Raw genomic sequence first — 22,654 nt, 5'->3', positions numbered from 1 at the left:
GAGGCCGGAGCCCGGGCTGTTGGGGCCGGAGCCCGAGCTGTTGGGGCCGGAGCCCGGGCGGTTGGGGCCGGAGCCCGGACTGTTGGGGCCAGAGCCCGGGCTGTTGGGCCCGGAGCCTGGATTGTTGGTGCCGGCCGCGTCCAGGCCCGGAGCATCGCGGAAGGAGGAGGGGGGCGAAAGCGGGTTCACTTCCGCCTGGCTGCAGGAACCACAAGCCCCCAGAATATATTAGAAGAATAATAATAGGAAGGTCGTGTGTGCCCTCCCCAGCCCCGTTTTTGTCCCCCTGGAAGGAGGGGGTGGAGAGCAGAGCAGCGAGGCTGCCGGCGGGCGGATCGATGTGGAGCCGGTGAGGCACCGCGGCCGGCCCCAGCTCCCCGCCGGCACCGCGGCCGGCAGGACAAGCGCAGCCGCCCCGCCGAGAGGCCAGGGAGAAGGTCTGTGCTTTCTTTGCCTTTGTACCTAGCGAGCCTGGCACCAGGGTGTGCCCTGGGCGGGGTCCTGGCCGCCCGCGGCCCCCCCTGCAGCCAGCCGAGCATCAAAGCCCAGCCGGGGCTCCGTGCGGGGCTGCAGCTGGCGGGGGGCCGGGAGAGACCCGAGCTCTTTGTCAGCACCCGGCTCGTTTGGGCAACTCCCAAACCTGTGCGTTCTAACCGGCCCCACCCGTCCGCCTGCTGGGGGTCTGGTTATTTGAGGCTTCAGGGAGCTGGCTGCATGGAGAGGGCTGCGGCATGTGCCTGGCGGTGCCTTTGGGCCTGGCTTCTGCGGCTTGCGGGTGCCGCAGGAGCGGGGTGCCGCAGGAGCGGGGTGCCGCTCTGCCGGCTGGCGCTGCAGCAGGCACAGGGAGCCTGGCGGGGGTCGGGAACGGAGGGGAGGCCAAGGGCTCCGCAGCCTCCTCGTGTGAGCCACCAGCGAGTCAGGCTGCTTGCCCGTTGGGCCAAGTTGAGTGCTTTTCCCATGCCAGATGCACCTTCAGTGACTTGCCATTCAAATATCTTAAGATCGTTGCTTTTCACATATTTAACATTTCCCAACTTTTAACTTGTTATTTTTAATCTGGAGGCTCAGCGGCATGGTCTTGAGTGTCTTTGCGCAACTCACTTCCACACTCACAGGAAGACAGTAATTGGAATGGGCTGCCTTTGAAGCCAATCACAGCATAAAACTCCTCATTTTGCCAGTGACATAATCCATCTGCCTGTCTAGCCATTCCCGCTTTGCATCCCTAGTTTAAGGGATCACGATCAACTGGCTGAGGAAGCACTTTAACAGATTGGTAATGGTAAATACAATACTGGAAGTGGAGAGGAGCACTGTGGACTTCTACTGAAACAAGACAGAAGGTTTAATTGGTCAGCTTCCCCTTGGGTCAGCATCCTAGTTTGGAGGACAGGTGTCTCCTAAGAAAGGCAGGAGCCTCTGTTTGAAATTGAGAATGTAAACCCCCTCCCTCCAAATTATTATAACTTTGAAATTATGGGGCTCTCAGGCAAAGGTATGGGAAATAGGAATAACAGTTCTTTACTAGGAAAATTAAAATAGAAATACAGTGTTACAAAGAACAAACACAAAACCCTGACAAAGTCAGAGTACAACCTGACACCCTGTCAGTCAGGGTGTTGGTAGCAGTCCCATTAAATGGTGGCTGCATCCTCCTGCAGTGACAGATGATTCAGTTGAAGCAGTGGTCCTGTAGAAGGATGCAGTTTTCCTCCCAAGGTCCAGTGATGATGTGGAAAGGTCCGGTTTTCCTCTGGAATCCAGTGGAAAGAAGGCTGCTTTGGTGTTGCAAATCTCAGTTTTTATCTAGGTAGGAAAGGCTTGGCTCTTCCCCCTGGCTGGAGCATCTCCCCATGGCATGATGTAATTTTATCAATCATACAGTAGAACTTAATGGCCCATTAGCAGACAATATCTTCCTAGAGGAAGGCTGGGTTGTGAAAAAGATAAAGATGACTGCCCCACCTGGTTTTAACAGCTGGCCCATTAGCAGGATATCTCCCATGGAGATAAGGATCACTGCCCCACCTGGTTTCAGCAGGTGGTGACAGAATACTTTTGGTCACACCTTGTGTTGCAACCTAAGACAGTCAGGTGCAGAGCTCCCCTCTTTCCTGTTACTGTCACTTCAGTGCACCATTCAGGTTTTCTCTCTTGGAAGACTGGGCATACTCTGTGCTTCAAAGATAGTGGGAACTGAGATCTTGTAAAAACTTTGCTGCAGCAAAGTCTGTAACACTGGCAGAAGTCCCAGCAGGGATGACTTACTTGCAGCTCTAATACTCTTTTTCCATTATTTTTTAAAAGTAACTGCTCTAGTAAACTATTGCACCCCTACTTTTAAATAGTTTTCTTCACAGAGGTGATACCTGTGGTCTGTGTGTCTTCAAGTCATTTTCACTGGAGTGAAAATTCTCAGGATCATGCAAAGATTCAGGTTAGGATAAGTATATATTAAATGAGAAAATAAATGTTACTGGCTGCTGTGATCTCTGGTATACTTTTATAAGGTAGAGAGTGTGACAAGCTGAATGGGTAGGGCTATTCCAATAGCTCTGATATTGAAGATGAGTTCTTAACTAGGATCATAAATGTGCTGATTCTGTTTATATTTATCTTCATTCATTTTAAATTTGTGTTTGATGTCTAAGAGAGCTGAACACCTTGAATTCCAGAGTGCTTTGATGCCTCAAACCTGTACACTGGTTGCTGAGCATTGTACTTTGGGAATCCTACCAGAAGCTTGCACAATTTAATATTACTTTAATGTATAGCAATGTATAAGGGAAGTGATTTGCTTAAGACCAGTGAAAGACTGGAGGGGAAAAACCCTATTATTGCCCTGTGCCTGCACTTCCCCTTGCAATTCCATTCCTATAGCCAGAAGTATGACAGCTAGAAATGTTTAGGAGATACTTCCCCTCCTTTCTGAACCTTTTAAAGGAACTATGGTCACAAGAAGGAAGAGAAAATGTGAGTGTTCAGTCTAAAGAGTTATCCAGAAATGAAGGTATGGCACAGAAGGAATGAGACGCAGTGAACTAAAGCAGTCTGAGATCTGTTACATGGAAAAAAAACCACAACTGGTCCATCTGTCATCTTGCTCATTTCCTTTCACGAAGTCTGAAAGTGCATTGAAAACAGTTTAAATTCATGGTCTGAAGCATGCAAATCAAGCTCTTAACTTATATCTCAGTGGTCCTGCAGTCATAGCCTCACGTAGCATCCAGGTGGGGTGTAAGTGTCTCGTGGTGTGGTTAGTTGTGAAGAGTTTTTATAACACGCTGTAGAATACAGTTATTCTTGTTATTCTGCAGAGGGAGGGAAATAATCTTTGATTCTGCTTCCCTTTGTGTTGCATTTTGGGCTATGCGAGCAGCTAAAAGAATGCAGCAGTAAGTTCCTTACTGTAATGGAGAAGTAAAAAGCCCTTTATTTAAAGAAACACCACACTTACATAGAACAGTTTGTGGAGCAATACCCAGACACAACCTGATTGGTGTGAGGAAGGCAACACCTCTTTAAAATATGCTTTTATGAAAATATCACGTCTCTCACGTTTCCAGCAGGTGTTTAATCATTGTTAGTAGTTCTCTTTTTCTGAGAAGAAGGCTGCTTTCTTGGTTCCCAGCAGTATCCTAATGACATGTTCCCATTTTGGAAAATATTTTTGAAAAAAAGTGAGGTGTACTGTACTCCATTGTGGGGCCCCATGCAAAGGAGATCAATACATGCAGGAGACCTGTGAATTCTAACCTGGGAAATTTCCAAATTCGCTGACCTTCATTTCAAGAAATCCACCACCAAGGCACTATGTCTAATACAATAATAAAATCTTCCACTGGCTCTCGAACTAAAATCCATCGCCATCCTAATACATTGTAAAACAGTTCAGCTTTCCAAAGCAGTTCTGACTTCAAAACAGTCCAGCTTGTAGAAAGATCATCCGGCTGTCAGGTCAGCAGCAACAACCTGAACTTGAAGCAAGCCTGTTCACAGTCCCGGTCTCTGGGTGATTCAGTCTGCTCTCAGCACGGCTCTGGCTAGCAAAAGCCTAGCTCGGACAGTAGTCCTGGCTGTTAACAGCCTCGATGGGTCCGTCCTGTTCCAGCAGAGCTCAGCTCCGAGTTTAAGCCGGTGCTGTCCTGTCGGCAGCAATGGCTAACTGCAGTCTCAGTTCACTCAAGTATCGATCTCGGTAGAGCCTCCAATTGTTACATTTTGAGCTATGCAAACGGCTAAAAGGATATAGCAACAAGTTCCTTTCATGCAATGGAGAATAAAAAGCCCTTTATTTAAAGAAACACCACACTTACATAGAACAGTTCATGGAGAGAGACCCAGACACAACCTAATTGGTGTGAGGAAGGCAACACCTCTTTAAAATATGCTTCTATGAAAATACCACGTGTCTCATGTCTCCAGCAGGTGTTTAGTCATTGTTATAATTTCTTATCCTTGAGCAGCCTGAGAATAAGGCTGCTGTCTTGGTTCCCAGCAGTATCCTAACGACACCTTTGAATAATTTATTCGAGTTCTTGTCTGCCTGTGATGTGACTGAATTTGTGGTGGGGACAGGGTGCAGTTCTTGCCTTCTTGGTCAGCTGGAGAGGAAAGTGCTACCCAGTTATGTAGATCTGCTGCTGTAACACGGTTGACAGCTGCAATAGCATGGTTAACTTTAATTCAGCTGTGTATCTTCCCTGTAAACTGAGTCTTGTGAAGGTAGTCATCACTTCAGAGTTGGCTACACTCAACTGTGAGCACAGAAACATTTGCCGTAGCACAGAGACAAATGGGTAGGAGTAAAAGTAGTAAAATATTAGCTTGGGATTATAATATTCAATGCAAAGATGTCAAAATAAGTGAGAGGTGCTTTACCTGTGAATGCAGTACAATTCTGAAAGGTAGAAGTACAGCATGGTGAATAGTATGGTACAGAGAGAGTGATCCCTCTGCCATAGGCAGCAGTGATACAGAGCATGAACATTTCTGCATTTGTTGTCTGATGTAGATGTTTAAATTTCTGAGATTTCATCTTGGTCTATAAAAACCAGGGTAACACCTCCCCTAAAACACTTACCAGCAGTTGTAATGTTATTTGAATGCTGTTGTGTGGTTTTATCTTTAAAACTGGGTTTACTCTCCAAAATCCAGGGAAATCTGAATATTTACAGAATGGTATTAAATGCAAAATCCTTAGCTGCCATGAATATTTATTCTTGTCTTAGCTGGCTTCAAACTGCTTCTCTGGCCAATTCCCATCCCTGAGGGTTATTTTCACAGAGGTTTTGGAGTGGATGCTCACACACTGAAGTGACTGGGGAGAGCTGCATAGAAGGGACAGCTCTAAAGAGTGTGGTACATCAGGGATGTCCTAATAATGATCTTTGCACAGAGATGAAAAAGTATCAGTTTGCATGGGCTGAATGTCTGGGTCTGGAAATTCTGTGCACAAGCTGTGCTGAGCTCATCTGGCTCTGAAATACCATCTCTGCACCTTAGCCAGGAGCAGCATCAGAGTTCTGAACAGATTAATAAAAATCAGTCATAACCCATAAAGCAAACCTTGGCAATACACATCTATGGCAGGTGAGGAGACCAAAAGCTTTCATTGTTGTTCTTGGAGAATTAACTCAGCAATAAAAAATCCACTCTCTTGGCATTACAATACTTTAGTTTCAGCTCTGCCCCAGACTATCAATGTCAAGTATTTCTCTGTGTGGCTGGGGGCAGGTTCTCCTCCGTAGCTCTCTGCAGGTTGGTGCTAATTAAAGATGTTCTGGCAGGTTCATATGTTTTGGTGCCCGAGCAGGGAGTGCAGAACAGGGATTACAAGCGCTGACATTCGCTGTGCTAGAAAGTCCAAGGGACAAATTTGGGCCAGTTAATGTCATGCCTTTAACTAGGAGGATGGATTTGTGTTGTGTTTGTACCAGAGTCTGGTGGCAGAGGGGGTTTCCAAAGGAAAACTTGGTCCATGCAGGGCTGAGGATCCCTCCAGGCTGGCTCCAGCCCCTCAGGGGTTGGCAGAGCCCAGTGCACCCTCGATAGCCCTGGGGCTGCCCAGGGAGGAGCCATGGATGAGGCTCTGCAGGACCAGGCTGGCTCAGCCCTGCTCCCATGGGATCCCATGGGACAGGAGCCACTGGGACTTGTCCCTACAGACACCAAGTGTGTCCAGAGAAACTGCAAGGAGAGGATGACCTCTGCCAGTGGGACCCCTCTGTGCACAGGAACCCTCCAGCCCTGGGACCCTGGAGCAAGTGGAAACCACAACTTTGCAAATGGTGCCTGTCCCCAAAGCAAATACACAGACAACTGGCATGTGAAAAAGTAAAAATGTTGTTTATTTAAGAAGAACAGCAACAACAATGAACTAGAGAACGTATTTACATTGTAAAAATATTTGTAACAACAACGATCTATAGAACATATTTAGATAAAAACCTATCTTAAAAAAGTATGAAATATGTTTGAAGACAAAAAGAAGCCCTAAAACCTATATCCTGAAGACAACAAGGAACTCTAAAACGTATGTACAAAAAGGTGGCATCTCTGTCCGGGAGCTCTGCCAGTCCTGGAAGAAAAGCAAAGGACACTGCAGTCAGGCACAGAGAGCTGTTCCCTGTGCCCCCAGGCAGCACTGAGCCTGGCTGGGGCTGGGGGCCAGGACCCAGGCACTGGAACGGGGCTTGTGTGGCCCAGAGGAAGCACAGGACAGGTTGGGGATGGCCAGCAGAATGCAGTGCATGGGCCAGCGTGACCCTGAGCAGGGAGCACCCAGCCCAGCCCCAGCCTGGCAGCAGGGGACTCGCTCTGCCTGTGGGGAGCACGTGCCTGTGATGCTGCTGGCATTGCTCCTCATCCCAAGACCATGTCCTCCACTTCATCTTTCTCATCAATCTCCATGTCTTCAATGTACTCTTCCATGTCCACTTCCATCTCTTCGACCGTCTCCTCCTTCTCATCCACTTCCATCTCTTCCTCCTCCTCTTCCTCATCCACTTCCATCTCTTCCACCTCTTCCTCCTTCTCATCCACTTCCATCTCTTCCACCTCCTCATCCACTTTCATCTTTCCCTCTTCAGTCTTTCCTCCTTCCACTTCCATATATTTCCCTACATGAATCTGTATATTCACCTTCATCACTTTCTTTGCAATCTCTTCTCCCTTCACTTCCATCTTCTTCTTTGCATCAATCTGTTTGTCCACCTCCATCACTTCCACTCTGACTGCGACAGCCTGCAGAGATGACAGAACCTCGGAGTGGGGTCCCTTTTGCCCCCAGGGCTCCATCCCACGCAGGCAGCTGGGGGGTGTCCAGCTCCATGGAATAGCACCGTACCTCTGGCACAGATGCACGCATCCTGCAGCAATGGGTGGCTGAATTCAGCCAGTAGAGAGTTTTCAGGAGCGCTGGGGTGTCGGGGAGTGAGCAGAAGCAAGGCCACAGGAGCACTCGAGGAGCAGGGCGCACGGTGTGCTGGCACAGTGGCCAATGCCTGAGCTGGGCTCTGCGCTGGGAGCTGCAGCTGCACATGGAAGCCTGGCCCAGACATCACAATGCCCAGGGCTCCATCTCACGTGGATGTTGGAGACCAGAGAATTATGGAAGCCCTGGGTGCTTGGGGCCCTGGAGATCATCTTGTTTCAGCCTGAGCAGTGTTCCCCCAGACCATGCTGCTCAGAGCCCTGTTCCCACCTGGCCTGGGATGCTGCCAAGGCTGGGGCAGCCACAGCCTCCCTGTACAGCCTGGGCCAGTGCCCCAGCACCCTCAGTGTAAAAGAGATCCCACTTACATCCACCTCCTGAGGCTGAAAGCCATCCCCCTTCTCCTCCCACCACAGGGCCATTGAACTCTCTGTTCCCATCTTTCCTGTTATTTTCACAGGAGTTTTGGAGTGGATGCTCGCACACTGATGCACCTCCAGATTTCATGTTTCTTGATATTTCAAAACAGATTGTCAGTAGTTGGCAAACAACTACATTAAAATAGTCAGTGAAGAAAGTATTGGCCCAAAAATACTTTTGGGCATCAGTAGATACCACTTGAAATCATCAGGTCGTAACTATTTCAGTTATATGTAAACACTCTCAGTCTCTCACACTGCTCTCTTGAGTCCCTTGAAATTATCCTTCTGGTTGAAGCCTTCCCCCTTCAGATAGAATAAGATACATTTTGAGATCCTATGGTTTTATTTGTTTGTTTTTTAATTCCCCAGTAATCTCTGTTTCTAGAAGGTTTCACTATGGAGCCAGGGGTCTGTAGTCACATGTCTGTTGAGCACAGCAGGGTATGTGTAGAATCTCTCAGGACACACTGAGTCCATGGTGGATGAGGTGTTCATTGAATGCACTGGAGGAGGTTTCTGAGTATAGAGCTCTGTGCTGTGGGTGCTGGCCCTTGTGGGTATTTTGTGGGCAGTGCCATTATTCCTTTTAGCTGAGCACTGGCAGCCTGTCTCTATTCTTGATCAGTGCAGAGGGTCAGTTTAAGTGTTATAGAAATATATTAATATTTAGTAAGGATCTACATTCTGGTTCCAAATTTACCCAAGAAAATCACAAAATAATTTAGGATGGATGTGGCTTTTGGGGTTGATATAGTCCAACCTGCTGCTGAAAGCAGGACCAGTTTTTAGCAGGTTCCTCAGGGCTTGGCTCAGTTAAATTCGCAATATCTCCAAAACAGAGATCCTGCAACCCCTCTGATGCCATTTCAGTGTTTGATCATCCTCATGAGAAAAAATTCTAATCAGAATTCCCCATGTTTCAGTTTGTGTCTGTTACCTTTCCCTATACACATCTTGGAAGGGGCTGATTCTGTCTTCTAAACCTTCTTGGTTGGTAGAAGTATATACATAAATAGGTTGATATATAGAGAGAGTGAGGATAAAAGAGATGTAAAAAGGGTGTTTTAAAAACTGCTTTTCATTACAGGCAGGCTTCCTAAGGCTAAGATCTTCCATTTGGTTTACTGTGATGTGAAGTTAAGATTGTCACAGCTGTGGCCTTGTAATGAACCTGTCTCCTAAATCCTGCCTTTGAATGCAGCATTCTGTGACAGGCTGTGGGCCGTGTCACTGGACTGGATGAAGTGCTGAATTCATGTGTCCCCTTTTCTGCCTGTGAGGTTTTCTAGGAGGTTCTTGCACTTTCAGTAATGAAACCCATCTGTTGACATGTTTTTCCCTAAGGGATTAATTTGATTTTGGGGTGGATCCATCCCATCATATTTGTGTAGTGCTAAGACATTTCCTTCCCTGACACCAACTGTGCCCCAAGCAAAGTCACTGAGCAGTGGCAGCAGTTTCCCAAATTTTGAACCTTGGGTACCATCAAGTGGCAGCAGTATCTGCAAGGCATCAAACACTGTGAAAGTTAATAATTTCTGTGGGAAAGGGAAAGAAAAAGGGAATGTATAGATCATCTGCACCGGCCTCACATGTCACTAGGCCTCATAAACAAGGGCTTTGGAACAGCATGAAGCTGTGTTGGGGAGCTTTAGGCTGGATATTAGGAAGAGGTTCTTCACTGGGGGTGGGCACTGGAACAGGCTCCTCAGGGAAGTGGTCACAGCACCAGCCTGACAGAGCTCAAGAAGCATTTGGAAAACATTCTCAGACACATGGTGGGATTACTGGGGTTGTCCTGGGCAGGGCCATCAAGTTGGACTTGTTGATCCTTGTGGGTTCCTTTCAACTCAGGCTATTCTGTGTTTCTGTGACTGTATGAACATGTGTCAGTCAAAGCAAAACAGAAATTAAAGTGTGTAGGAGATAAAAACACCTTTGTAGGTGAAATAATGGATAATGCTCACTCCTAGGTACACCATTTAGAAGTTCTGAAGTTGAGAAATTTGTATTTAATTTTTGCCATCCCTCCCAAGTCCTGGACCACTGACTGCTCAAATTTCTCTTATGTTGTTGTTAGGTGATATGGAGTTTGTTAATAAAATATTTTCCAATAGGTTCAAGCAGGTTAATGTACTTTGATGTACACATAGTGGTGTATTAAAAAACCAGTGAAACACTGATGGAATTTTCAGTAACAATTGCTGTTCTAGTCCTTAATGGCTGATTTATGCATAGGTTAGCAGAGAGCAATAACAAAACAATGTCTCTTACATAGAAATACAGAGGATCACTGGAAAAATTGACCTGCTCTCTGGTGGTTGGTGTGAATGTTTTGTTTTTGTGGTAGCGTAAGGACTGCAATATTAAAGTAGGTCTGAAGGTCACCTGCTCTGCTGTTCTTGCCTGATGTGACTTGTCCTTGGCTCAGGTGTCAGTATAAGACCATACTTGCTGCTCAGTTAATTTCCCTGCATTTTAGCTCATTTTTTGCCTTCACAGATCAGCACACAGATTAGTGTGTTTTTCCCAAGTTTGTCCTTATCAATTTAAGTACACTTTCCAGCAGCAGTGATAGTAAATTCTACAACAGGCTACCTAGGGATGCAGCATCCTCACTGCTGAAGATTTTGGGGAGTAAGAAAGCAAGCATTGCTGAGGACATAGGTATTCAAGTGGGGCATTCAAGTCTGCACCATCAGTTAAACATTGCTGAGAGCTTCTATTTCACACACAGGGGTCACTCCTGAATGCCTGCAGGACCAACTCTCTTCCTTGCCCACCTCCCAGCCCTTGCCATCCAAACCATCCATTTCATCCCACCTGTGGGTGAACATGCAGCACAGGGCTGATGGGCAGCACAGAGCCTGCATCACTGCAGCTTTTATGCCTTGCTAACTAGTTCACAACGTGTAGGGCATGGAGCTAAGCAAAGCATTTCCCTCTTTCAGGATGCTGTGGTAGTTACACAAATACATAAAAATATGGGCTAGAGCAGTGGGGAAACATATGTATGGAAATACCAGTTCATATTCTACTGAACTCAATAGGAGTTTATGCCCTGATCTTCAGTTTTGCTCTACACCTAACCTTTAAAGTATCTAACCAATCTTCCCATTGCTCAAGGGCCTCATCAAAGTTTGATTAAGCTGTTTTAAGGAAAACAGTTTATTGCTGAGTAACAATGAGTCACAGACTTCAGATTAAATTAGAAGTTAGGAAGAGCCCAAAACCAAACAAGTCAGTAAGAGTGCTGAGCTCTGGAAGAAGCCCTGGAAAGGCTGTTACTGAAGTGGCCTTCTCTGCTCATCCACACAAGTTCCTGCAGCAGGACTCCCAGACCAGTGGTAGTCTTTGGAGTACACCTTGGCAGGACAAACTTTTCTGAGAAAGAGGCTGTAAGTACAGGAAGGTCTCAATTTACTGCTGAGGTCACAGGACTATTATCAGCTGATTTGGATTCTGTCCCCAATTCTTCTCTTACCCTGCTGTGAGAGACTGGATTTTTCACTTAATCTACCTGCACTTTGCATCTTCCACATAGAAAACTGTTTTTATTTACCTCTTTGAGATCTCTATAAAAAAGGATGCTATGCATCATCCTCACTCTTTAGAGTCAGCTAGAGGAAAATCATACAAAAGCTCTGTAAGTGCAGCACATTTTGGCCTGACAGGTCTTTAATGACAATTTCACTGGGACTCCTAGCTTCAAGAACTGAAATGGAATATCCTCCTCTTGCATATCCAGAAAGGCACTTCAGACAAGTGTCTGCCCAGGCCATTGTCCAGCACAGAGTGCACTGGACATGAGGTTTCATCAGAGTGTGGGATTTCATTTCTGCCACACCACCTGCAAATCATGGCAGCATGTGACAAATGGGGCAGGAACCTTCTGCTTGTTTAGTGGGGCTAAGGTCAAAGAAACTGTCCATTTTCATTTTCAGATTAGTGCTTATATTATTAATTAATGAAGGGGAAATAAAGAGATCTGTTGGCTTTGCCCCTATATTTAATATTTATCAGGGGAGAAATTATACCTTGAAGACCTGTTTATTTTAAGTTTTTTCCTCTGCTGACTGCTAAGAGCTAACAATGTTTACCACTGATCTCCCCAGCGGTGGCTGAAGTGTCTTTGGCTCTGAGCCTGTACAGGAAGAACAAGGGAATAATAAGCTGAAGGGTGGTTTTTAGGGGATTTTTGATAGTTGTTTGTTTTCTTCATTATGTGTTCAAGGCTTGTCTCCATGAGAAAACTCTAGGTAACCACAGAACTGAGGAAATTCTAGTATCTTGGGAATTGAGGAGTGAAAGATGAGAAATATCATGGAGAGCAGATTTGCCAGCAAAAAATGTTAATGTTTTTACAGAACACTTTATACACTGCAGTGCTTTTGTAGGTTTTTTCTGTAGACCACCCCAATGGAATTGGAGAAGAATAAATTAGGTATTAGAGAACATTTTAAAATAATACTTTTACAGTCTTGTCCCTACTCTAGCTATAAATATCCATCATGAACGCAGTGTAAAATGTTTATATAGTGTTTCACTGTAATGTTTGTCTTCCTCCTTTCAGTCATTCTAACTCTTGTGATGAATGTCAAGTCCTTGCACTGACAGGACAAGATGACACTTACCTGCCAGCACGAATTACTACTGCTCTTCTTCCACCCCTCTCCCTCTGGAACCACTTAGGAGACACCTGCAATAGTGGAAAGTTCTTCCCCCAAAGGCAAGTCCAGAAATGCAGCTAGATGTACATTTGCTCTCTGTTAAGCAATGCTGAGTATTAAGCAGAGGGTCTTTTCAGTGGCCCATGGGACAGGAGCCACTGGGGCTTGCCCCTACAGACACCAAGTGTGTCCAGAGAAACTGCAAGGAGAGGATGACCTCTGCCAGTGGGACCCCTCTGTGCACAGGAGCCCTCCAGCCCTGGGACCCTGGAGCAAGTGGAAACCACAACTTTGCAAATGGTGCTTGTCCCCAAAGCAAATACACAGACAACTGGCGTGTGAAAAAGTAAAAATATTGTTTATTTAAGAAGAACAGCAACAACAATGAACTAGAGAACGTATTTACATTGTAAAAATATTTGTAAGAACAACAATCTATAGAACTTATTTAGATAAAAACCTATCTAAAAAAAGTATGAAATATGTTTGAAGGCAAAAAGAAGCCCTAAAACCTATATCCTGAAGACAACAAGGAACTCTAAAACGTATGTACAAAAAGGTGGCATCTCTGTCCGGGAGCTCTGCCAGTCCTGGAAGAAAAGCAAAGGACACTGCAGTCAGGCACAGAGAGCTGTTCCCTGTGCCCCCAGGCAGCACTGAGCCTGGCTGGGGCTGGGGGCCAGGACCCAGGCGCTGGAACGGGGCTTGTGTGGCCCAGAGGAAGCACAGGACAGGTTGGGGATGGCCAGCAGAATGCAGTGCATGGGCCAGCGTGACCCTGAGCAGGGAGCACCCAGCCCAGCCCCAGCCTGGCAGCAGGGGACTCGCTCTGCCTGTGGGGAGCACATGCCTGTGATGCTGCTGGCATTGCTCTTCATCCCAAGACCATGTCCTCCACTTCATCTTTCTCATCAATCTCCATGTCTTCAATGTACTCTTCCATGTCCACTTCCATCTCTTCGACCGTCTCCTCCTTCTCATCCACTTCCATCTCTTCCACCTCCTCTTCCTCATCCACTTCCATCTCTTCCACCTCCTCCTCCTTCTCATCCACTTCCATCTCTTCCACCTCCTCATCCACTTTCATCTTTCCCTCTCCAGTCTTTCCTCCTTCCACTTCCATGTATTTCCCTACATGAATCTGTATATCCACCTTCATCACTTTCTTTGCGATCTCTTCTCCCTTCACTTCCATCTTCTTCTTTGCATCAATCTGTTTGTCCACCTCCATCACTTCCACTCTGACTGCGACAGCCTGCAGAGATGACAGAACCTCGGAGTGGGGTCCCTTTTGGCCCCAGGGCTCCATCCCACGCAGGCAGCTGGGGGGTGTCCAGCTCCATGGAATAGCACCGTACCTCTGGCACAGATGCACGCATCCTGCAGCAATGGGTGGCTGAATTCAGCCAATGGAGAGTTTTCAGGAGCGCTGGGGTGTCGGGGAGCGAGCAGAAGCAAGGCCACAGGAGCACTCGAGGAGCAGGGCGCACGGTGTGCTGGCACAGCGGCCAATGCCTGAGCTGGGCTCTGCGCTGGGAGCTGCAGCTGCACATGGAAGCCTGGCCCAGACATCACAATGCCCAGGGCTCCATCTCACGTGGATGTTGGAGACCAGAGAATTATGGAATCCCTGAGTGCTTGGGGCTCTGGAGATCATCTTGTTTCAGCCTGAGCAGTGTTCCCCCAGACCATGCTGCTCTGAGCCTGTTCCCACCTGGCCTGGGATGCTGCCAAGGATGGGGCAGCCACAGCCTCCCTGTACAGCCTGGGCCAGTGCCCCAGCACCCTCAGTGTAAAAGAGATCCCACTTACATCCACCTCCTGAGGCTGAAAGCCATCCCCCTTCTCCTCCCACCACAGGGCCGTTGAACTCTCTGTTCCCATCTTTCCTGTGGGACCCTTCAAGTCCTGCACAGCTTCTCTTTCCAGGCTGAGCATCCCCAGCCCCACACAGCCAGTCCAATCAGTGGGAGTCAGGCTGAAGGGCAGCAAGAGCATCAGGAACTGAGAGATGGAGGCTTTAGACCCAGCTTTGTCTCTTAATGTACAAAATTAATAACAGTGATGGGGAAGGTGGGGTCATACTGGCTCTAAGTAGTGAATACTTTTCTTTCGTGCTCTGCTAGGTTTTGGTGTTTGAAAGGAAGTTTGGCACAATATCCATTTGTGAAACACCTAGCAGAGTCTGGGCAGGCTGATGATGCAGAGCAAAACCTGCAAATATACTGGTGATCCTGAGCATGGGGGTGCAGCTAAACCCAGTCAGAAGTAATTTCTGGAAAGTCAAGCCTGTTTTATGTTTTCTTGAGTTTGGCTGTACCAACTTCACCAATAATTTATAAAAATGCAAACAAAAATATCAAACCAAAACAGACAAAACCCCAAACAGACAAAACCACACAAGCCAATCAAACAAACAGACAAAAAACCCCAAATAAAACCAAAGGGAATGAGGAGTTGGTATTAGTTGTGAGGATATCACAGCAGGCAAATGGCTGCTTCCCACAGGATCACCATCAAAAGCCACATATAACAGCTGCTCCAAAATATACCCAACAGGAGAAACATAAAAGTGACCCATGGCAACTTTGGGGGCAGCTCCACATTAAGGTGAAGGATGAGCACAGTGGTACAGATCCAGCATTCCCCACCCTCCAGGCTGCTGTTTGCTCCTGGTGGAAGAGCCTTGCAGGACTGTGGCCCCTCTCAGTGCAATGGGAATCATCCCCACCGCTCCCAGTTGAGCCACTGGCATTTCCAGAGCGAGATTCAGGCACAATCCTGCTGCCTGCTGAGCATCTGTGGAAGATCCTGAGCATCTTCATGCCACAAAATAGCCCAGGCTCTCCCTCAACTGGGTTTTCAGGGGAGGTTTCCATATTTCTGTGAGATTTGTTCATCTCTCAAAATATCTGACTTTATGTGGAATGATGCATTTGGGTTCCTTCCTTACTCCTGTGTGCCAGTGAGTAACCATCCACGTGGATGGAGGATATTGTGTACAGGAAAATTTATTCCTGCATTGCCATTTTACTTCACTGTCACTCAGTTGAACATGATCCAAGAAAGACTTACAAGAAATGTGTAGGAATTTAGGCTCTGAGAGGAGCAGAAAGCACATTTTCTACACCACATTCCCAGCAGATGCAGTTTCCCTGGCAAAACTGTGATTCCCATTCATCTTCCTGGGCAGAATGTGAAGACTCGTTCAGAGATCACAGGTTCAGCTGGCCTCTGGCTTTGTGTGCCTCATTGCACATGTCCAGTTTCAAGGGCCGTCAAAAGAGGCTCAGGTTTGCCTTGCTACCCAGAAGTGCTGTAGTTATTTCCAGGAGAAAAACAAAAAATGACTGTCCTGTGGTGTGGTAGAAATCCCAGCACAATTGTGACTCTGTGTGCAAAGACAGACAGTGATTTTTGGTGCTGTAGCAGCTGAGAGTGTGGCAGAACACTTTTTATATTCTTTTTAGAGTCCTGAAAACATTGTTCCCAAAACAATCTTTCTCTCCTGTGGAACAGAGAAAATGGAAAGGAGCAGAAGTTTGTTTAAATTGTCTTTTTAAAAAAGTCTTAAAATAATGTCAGCTTGATGCATGATACTTTAGAAATTGGATTAGTAGCACCTATTTCATCCCACCAGAGAGGTGGGATTTAAGATTTCCAACAACAGAAACACTGGATATGCAGGAGCTCAGTTTTCCACCCCTCACCCCCTGGTATCTCGCTGTACTATTTTTTAAGCAGCCTCAGATATTAAAATACTGCTCCAAACAACAACAGAATGAAAATGTTCCACCAAAGGGGAAAAGTAAGAAAAGTGGGTGGCAGCCCTTTCTGCAGAGTTCCTGTGGATTTTGCAAAGTCAGATGCAAACAAGGTTTGCCATATTTCTTTCCTAGAAAAATATAGATGTTGAATAGAAATCTATCTGTGAGGCTGCTAAGTTTGGTGTGATTTGAGATCTGGGAGGAACAAAACAAGTTCCAGAGAAGCTGTGATTGTCGCAGCCTTGGAAGTGTTCAAGGCCAGGTTGGATGGGGCTTGGAGCACCCTGGTCTAGGGGAAGGTGTCCTGAGTGTGGTGAGAGTTGGAACAAGAGGGGCTTTAAGGTCCCTTCCAACGCAACCCAACCCAGCCCAACCCAACCTATCCACGGAAAGAAACTTTTGGTTTTCCTGAGATGCTGCCTTTGCAAGGGGAGGTCACAAAGACCCCACATAATTTGAAATGCCCTGAGCAGAACCCAGCTGTGCTTTCTCACAGGTGATGAGGAATTTTCACTTGTATTTTATGGGGAATTTTCACAGAGCAGTGCAAGAGCAGCTGAGTGTGTTTGACAGGCAAAAAGGGCCAGTGTGGCAGCAGCTTCATCCAATGGAGCTTTTCCTTCTGTGATCCTGTACACCCTGGGGCACTCTGGGGCTCTTGAACCTGGCAGCTGGGCAAGTTAATCATTGTAATAAGTGATAAATTAACCTGTCCCACTCTCCTTAGCATGGGTGGGATGAGCATTAAGTAAACCAGTGAGCACTTGCCAAGATGGGAACTGGTTCTTTGCTAGGGAGGGAAAAAACATGGCTTGGAGTAAATAAAGCAATTCTGCTTCCCCAGGAAGGGGAAAAGAAGCAATTGAAGATGTGAGTGCTGCATGGAATAATTTGCACAAGGATATATCTTGTCTGCTGTGCAGGAATGTTCCCAATAAACCATACTTTTCCTAACCTTTATTTTTCTGAATTTCTGCCACATATACAAGATACTATTAAATAAAAAACCCAAAACACCTTGTGGGCAGCGAATGAAAGGTGGGGAGGCATTTTTTCCTTTTTTCAGTCTGCCTCTTTCTTTTGTTCCCTTCAGAGATCTCCCTTCATTTCTGCTATTGTTTGGAGCACATGCTTACCTCTTTCCTGATTCCCTGGGCTCTGGCTGTCACCTGCACTATGAATTGTGGTTTTCTTCCCTCCCTCTACCTCTGTTTCTTCAAGTGGTTTACCTTCATTTACCGGTTGGAGTGATGGATTTTTCTCGCCTTTTATTACTTGGTGCTTTTTCTTCATTCTCTAAAACCAACTTTTCACTTGCCCAGTGGCTGTTAGTTGCCAGTTATGGGAGCATTAATTCTTTCTCTGTTGCTTGCCTGAGCTTTCCCAGAGAGCTGAGAGCTCTTTTGGGTTAAACTTGACTCACTTCAGTGCCTTCCTTGATGCTGCCTGTGTATTTGGGCACTTTAAGGGAATAAAGCCTCAGTGTGGAGATTACAGCTGTGAAATGATGGCTCTTTAGGAGAAGACAAGAATGCTGTTGTCAGTCTATTTGAGGATAAATTGAGCACCTTGTTTTGGGGAGAAACAGGCTCAGATCAGCACAGAGGTGGCTGTTGCAGGTGCCCAGGTGTGGAGGGGAGGGTGCAGCTCCTTGGGCTGTGTTTGTGTGGGGCTGTGAGGTTTGTGTTGGGTCCCTGGAGCAGAGGGAACACCCCACTGTAGATGCACCCCAGGAAATGGGTGTACAAAGGGTCTGAAGTGTGACCAGCTTTGGTGAAGGCTTCCATAAAATAAAAAAATATTTTTACTGGGCTTTTGGACAATTTGAGGCTCCTTCTCATATCCTTTGCGTGATGAACATTTCCCCTTTGCAAGAGCATGTGGAATCCTGAGCTCACACAATGAAAATCCCTGATAAGCATTTGTTTTTATTATTTTTCAATGTTGTCATCCCAGCAGGAATCAGCAAGGAAATGTGTGATCTGCCTGTCTTTGACTTTGTGACAGGAATGATGCCATGGGGAAGCTGGTCAGAGGAGCATCACTGCTCTGTCCTTAATTTTCCTGAACAACTGAGGATGATTTAAAAACTGAGGCACAGCCAAGACCTTTCCTCCTCCTGCTCTCATCAAGCAATCACAGCCTCATCACACCTCAGCTTCAACACCTCATTTGCATCTGGCTGACCTTGACTCCCTCTGTGGATGGGAGCATGAAGAGGTGAAAGTGTAAAAGATTGGGATTTTATGGGTGAATTGTGAAATAGTGCAGGCTGGTTTTGAGGAAACATGGTGTGCTGTGCCATGCAGGATGAGAGTAAATGGATTAAACAGGAGACAAAAAAGGGGAAGGCACCTGGTTAGCTATTGTCGAAGAAAATGTGAAAAAAATGTGAAAAAATGTACATGTACAGGTTCAGGGCTCTTTCAATAATTGGCCATGTAGTGAATACTAGAAACAATTTTAAAAGCTTTTGAGTGACTGAGGGCTTTTAGTGAATGGTTGGGGAAACAGAGGAATGCTGTTTCTGGCAGAACTTTTATTCTGATTTAAGCATGATCCTCTTTCTGAGGGCAGCAGAGGACTGGGGAGCTGGAAAATGATACTGCTGTCTTCCTCCCCTCTGCTGCTTTAATTGTTTGTAGTGATTTAATAAACAGTGCTATTCTTCCCTGCAGCAAATACAGGCATGTGTCATTTTATTACCTTTATTAGGGACTCTGTTTGGAATTTCTTTGCTGTATTTCTTTCTTTGCAGGCATGGTCCAAAACTTGGAGAAGGCAATGTGAAACCTGGACTTTGTGCTGTCAACATTCTGAGTGCTGAGCCAGCACCAAATCTCTGTAACTATATGAGAAGGCAATAATAAGGAGAAGAGACAGAACTGAAACAAGGAAATGCTCTTGGTTTGGCACTTTATGTGAAAGCCCCTTGATTTAAAAATTTTAATAATTTGGAGGGAGGGGGTTTACATTCTCCATTTCAAAGAGAGGCTCCTGCCTTTCTCAGCAGACACCTGTCCTCCAAACTAAAACAGCAACTTTTTGTTCTTTGTCCATATATAAGCCACACCTGATTATAAGCCGCACTTCCGGATTCAGACCAAAATTTTAGTCAAAATGGTGTGGCTTTTAATCGTGAAATTACTGTACTTGTTTTTTTGAGTGAAGACAATAGAAATGTGTGTGTGTAAATAGCAGTAAAGAGAGTCCTTGCTGTAGGTGCATGCTGTATGTTCTCCCTGCTCATTTTTCTAATTAATATATATACACGAAACCCCAAGGACCCTCTGTGAACAATGCCAAGGCAAAACCTCACTAACAGAGCACTCTGAGTAAGTGTCTTTCCTTCCACAATTCTACTCATGCTTTCCAGTGAAATAAGCTGATAGCTCCACCTATGTGTTCTCCTCTTGTAGGAGTCCTTTCTCTGTTTGCTGGGGATCTTCCTGAATGTGCAGGGTACACAAACTCTCTTTTCCTGCAAGTGAAAGGAGAGCTGTTCTGTACAGCAGTAGTGGTAGCTGGCAGGTGAAACTGTGTGTCCACTGAAAGTGAAAAGTATTCTTTTTTCTGCATAAAGGGGCTTAAAGTGGATTTATTAATACTGACCCCATTTAAAGGGATGGCTTATATGCCTGCTTGAGGGAGAAGTCTCACATGTGTTGGTGGAAGTCTCTTTCAGTGTGCTGGGCTGGACATGCAACGAAGCCTGAAAAATCAAGCAGCTGTTTGCCCCACAACGAGCCAGCTGGTTGAAAATGCGGGCTATGTCCCTGAGCCTCCTGCACATTCAAAACCAGGGCATATTTGCTCCTTTAATTAGTGTTCCCCCTGGTCCTTGGAATATGGGTTTGTGACAGAAAGCTTGTTGACAGAAGCTCGATAAAGATTTCCTGCTTTCCCAGCCCCTCTGAGGGGGTGGGGAGCACAGCTGGGGACTGCTCTCTGCATGAGAGGGTTTCCTTGTGGCTCAGGCGAGGGTCAGTCCTGGCAGAGGGTTGAGGGAAGCTGCTCCTGCTCATTGCAGACAGGGTTTATGTCAAACCAGTGCTGTACATTTTGCTGAACTACAGCATAGTTTAAACTCAAGGAAGAATTCTGGGAGAGATGGAGCCTTCTTTGGATTCATCTCATCAGGTGTATGGAGGTGACTACTAAATACATGTGCCTTGGTGGTTGTCTGTAGTGTGAGGGTCCAGTTGTGTTATCCCAGCAGAGATCCTACACAGGTGTCCTCTCCACCAGCTCCAGGAGTGAGAGGAAAACCTCCTGTGTGACTAATGTAGTGCAACTAACTGGGCTTCTGTTAAATTACTCATTCGGCTCAGTTCTGATGATTCAGTTGTCTTTTGCCCTAGCTGGTCCAGACTCTCCTGACAAGGCAACACAGTCCTAACAGCCTTGCTGATAAGCCCATGGCACTTCAGAGCACAATGAAGGAATTTACCTGATGCTCCCAATCTCCACAGGGGATATTGCCTCTCGGTGTTCTTTATCAGTGACTTCTTCTAGTGATGCAATCAGGGAGCTGCTTGTATTAAAGTATTATTAGTAGCACTGAGAGCTGTCAGATCACTTCAGGTGGATTTGCTCTCTCTCCTCTGTTACTCTGTGTAGGAGAGGCAAGGCAAACCCCGCATTTCCAGGGAAACAAAAGATATTGCAGTTCCAACAGAGCTTCTTTTTAAATGAATGATGACAAATTAGCAAACTGCCGAATGGAGTTGTTTTTGCTATAGAAGCAAAGCATTGATCCCCTCCAAGACTCACTGTGTTTTTTAGCTCATTCCAGCAATATAATTGGGAATGGATTAAACTGTGACTTAGTTTAACCCTTTGTTTGTAGTAATATTATGAGAAATCCAAATGCAGATAAAATGGAAATTGGTATTTAGAGTCTCAAAAAATGTGGAAAATTAACTACAGTTTGCTAATTTTTCATATTTTCATTGCCTGCTTTTAAAGCTCGCAGAAAAACAGAGAAGGTCTGAAGAATTTTATTAGAAAACCTTTCCTTCTCTATTTTATCTTGAGAAAGAAAAGGGGAATTCAAACTGAGACGTGTACCATGAGTAACTATGGAAAGATCTTGTTGCATACAAGGGGTTGGACTATAAGAATTATCTGCCAAGAGGCATTTTCAAGGAAAACCACATAATGGGATTTGAGGACACAGTAAAATTTTACCAGTGCTAACATCTTTGGCATCTCTGAAGCAAAGACAGTGTGGTGGGCAGTCAGTTGTGAGGCTTGTAGGCTGCACATTTGCTATTTGGGAGGATCTCCTTTTGCACAGAATCATTCTGCATGGTGATAAGAGGTGTAGTAGGGGGGCAGGACAGGGCTGTTTCTCTGCCCAGAGACTTCAGAGTTTCTTGGAAGTGGCACTGAAGTAACCAAGAGCATGGCAGATCATCTTCCTCTGTGCTGCATTAGCTGTTGAAAGAAATTGTACATGTTGTTTAATTAATTAAATTTCCAAGCTGTATAATAGCATGTTTGCTGGAGAGAAACTTAATGGCACCACAAAGTGTCCTTGAGCAAATTAAAAAGATACTACTTTGAAAGATAACTGCTCTGAGCCACACAGGGACTTCTGGGAAATGCCTAGGATGTCTCAAGCAGAAAGACATGTCTTTGTTATCAGGATGATAGTCCATGCTCCTGAGTATCCGCAGGGAAAGATCTGCTGTTCCCAGGAGAACCTTATAATGAGGCTTCTGGTGGGGAGTTCTGCCGCCAGCCCTCCAGTGGGGAAAAGGATGGCGTTCTGAGATCTGGCAGCAATCCTGCCCACACCCTCAGGGAAACCCATCTATGAGCTGTCTTGTGAACCTGCAAACCCAGTGAGAGAATTCCCACTGCTCTTGGTAGCTTTGGAGTGGGCCATAAATCCTTTGTTACCATATTGAAGGGTTTTGGGGACAGCAAACTGAGGTGAAAACTATAAAATATTAATCATGCATCCCACATCTCCCTTCTTCCCATCTTTCTATGTTTTATTGTCGTTTGATTTTCATTTTCCTTTGTCCAGGTCCTTGTTTTCTGGCCACTCCTGCAAACCCCCTCTGGTCAGTGGGGTAAAGGGAAGTTCTCAGACCTCAGGGTTGTGGATTTTTCACTCATGGCATCAGAAGAGCTGCCGAGGCAGCCTGGGCCCAAGCAGCTCCTGTCACACCTGCATATCACCCAGCACAGGTGTGGGGCATGGCTTTGGGGGATCATTTGGATCTGAATTTGCCTGTGTAGAAAGGCACTTGGATCAGACCTTCAGTTCAAAACTCCCTGAGGATGAAGCTGTAGGCTGCTCCCAGAGCCAGGGGAGGTTTAACTGACTGTTGAGGGTTGTTTTTTTTT

The 22,654-nt window shown here is 46.0% G+C and overlaps 1 protein-coding gene across 1 annotated transcript in view; it reads left to right on the top strand.

Moving 5' to 3' along the window:
- The first annotated feature begins 200 nt into the window (after positions 1 to 200).
- LOC117003032 (serine/threonine-protein kinase PAK 3) overlaps positions 201 to 22,654 on the top strand; it is a 130,471-nt gene continuing 108,017 nt past the window's right edge. The window contains exon 1 of the mRNA XM_033072638.2: positions 201 to 437. The gene's annotated coding sequence lies outside the window, so the exon portion shown is untranslated. The remainder of the gene's footprint in view (positions 438 to 22,654) is intronic.

Source organism: Catharus ustulatus, chromosome 14 (assembly GCF_009819885.2).
Source record: "Catharus ustulatus isolate bCatUst1 chromosome 14, bCatUst1.pri.v2, whole genome shotgun sequence".
Classification (NCBI taxonomy): Eukaryota; Metazoa; Chordata; class Aves; order Passeriformes; family Turdidae; genus Catharus; species Catharus ustulatus.
The sequence above is the reverse complement of the archived record's forward strand: the minus strand, read 5'-3'. Positions and strand labels throughout refer to the sequence as shown.